This window comes from Ovis canadensis, chromosome X (assembly GCF_042477335.2).
Source record: "Ovis canadensis isolate MfBH-ARS-UI-01 breed Bighorn chromosome X, ARS-UI_OviCan_v2, whole genome shotgun sequence".
NCBI classification, from domain to species: domain Eukaryota; kingdom Metazoa; phylum Chordata; class Mammalia; order Artiodactyla; family Bovidae; genus Ovis; species Ovis canadensis.
This window is the reverse complement of record NC_091727.1, coordinates 30,883,387-30,885,213: the sequence shown is the minus strand read 5'-3', so window position 1 is coordinate 30,885,213 and position 1,827 is coordinate 30,883,387. Positions and strand designations below refer to the sequence as shown.

Genomic DNA, 1,827 nt, shown 5'->3' with positions numbered 1-1,827 from the left:
ATGGCCGATTCATGCTGATGGATGGCAGAGGCCATCACAACATTGTAAAATAATTATCCTCCAATTAAATAAATTTTAAACAAGAAAAGCCAGCTAAAGGGTACAGAGAATGACAGAGTGAAAGGAAACACATTTAGATACACTGGTCCTAGAAGAGCTCTCTGAGGGGATGAGTGGAGTTCTGAAAGAAGAAAAGAAGAATGTGACAATCAGGAATAACAAGATCCAGGTAGGTGGGTTTGCCAGGGCAAGACCCCCTGAAGGACCTGGCAGAAAGCAGTTTCAGGGACTACAAGGAAGCCAGTGCAACTAAGAGAAGGGAGCAGTTAAAGAGTAGGAAATTGGGACGTCCCTGGTGGTCCAGTGGCTAAGACTCTGTGCTTCCAATGCAGGGGTCCAGGTTCGATCCCTGGTCAGGGAACTAGATCCCACATGCCGCAAGTAAGGATCCTGAGTGCCACAACTAAGACCTAGCACAGCCAAATAATGATTGTTTTTGTTTTTGTTTTTCAAAGAAGTAGCAAATGAAGTCTCGGAGATAGCCAGGGACCAAATCACACTGAACCTATAGGCCATAATAAAGATTCTATTTCAAATCAGTGATGGTATTTGTAGCTATCAGCTCTTGACTGTATTTTACGGAAAGTACATGACATTTATTTGTCAGTCGATAATCATTTGGAGAAGAATTCAACAGGAAACTTATTGGAGTCAATGCCATGTGAGGACAGGGTGATGTATATTAGTAACTGTGACAGCAGAGCTGGCATTCTTGGCGGGGTGGGGTGGGGTGGGGGGGGGTGGGGGGGGACTTAGTGCAATTTGTCCGGACTGAGAAAATTCAAGTCAGTGATAGGAAATTGTCAATTTATAAGTCAAATTAATTCACAGAATTCATAAAATTCATTTGTAGAGTAAACTGCATTTTATCATAAATAACAGAAAGTGATTAAGATTTAAAAGTTGGTTTCAACAGAAGCTACTCACCTGTAAATGTAATAATCAAGTACAACTAAAATTGCTTTCTCCAATATAATTAAAATTATCTTCAAAATTCCATTTATCTGTCATTTCAAAATTATTATTCTGTGTGTTTCTAGTGTCCACTGTCTGACAAAAACCTAGATCTTATTCCAACTTTAACATGTAGACTTTTTATTCCAGTGGTTCTCAACAGTGGGTGATTCCTAGTCCTAAAAAAAAGCTGTTTGTTACAATGACAGTGGGTAGGGTCATTAGATGCCAAGGCAGGCATGACTACTAAATATCCTGCCGTCTGAGAGAGAGGGTTCCTCACAATGAAGTTCTTTCCCAAATGACAATACTACCCCAGTTGAAAGCACTGCACACATTTGTGATTCCTTTTATCAAGGAACATGAATTTTTACACCTGATGAATTTCTCATGATGAAGATTTCCTGCCCAACTTTTTACCAATTTTAATCATTTTCCTGCTGCTCATTTTAAGTTGCCTCACATCAGCAGCTTCCTTTAGTGGTCTATCAAATCCATTAGAAAATGGAGTGGTTTTTCTAGAGCAGATTATACAGAAAATACTACTGGAAGTATTTATTTTATCTGACTGAACAGCCATTTGTGGCTCAGATGGTAAAGCGCCTGCCTGCAATGCAGGAGACCTGGGTTCAATCACTGGGTCGGGAAGAGCCCCTGGAGAAGGATATGGCAACCCACTCCAGTACTCTTGCCTGGAAAATCCGATGGATGGAGGAGCATTGTAGGCTACAGTTCATGGGGTCGCAAAGAGTCTGATACAACTGAGCGACTTCACTTTTCACTTTCATATATTACACAGCTCTATAGAGAATG

The 1,827-nt window shown here is 40.6% G+C and overlaps 1 non-coding gene across 1 annotated transcript; it reads left to right on the top strand.

The window, feature by feature from the left end:
- The first annotated feature begins 349 nt into the window (after positions 1-349).
- Positions 350-421, top strand: TRNAG-UCC (transfer RNA glycine (anticodon UCC)). The gene has a single exon. It is a non-coding gene; the product is annotated as a tRNA-Gly (tRNA).
- Positions 422-1,827: the final 1,406 nt, after the last annotated feature.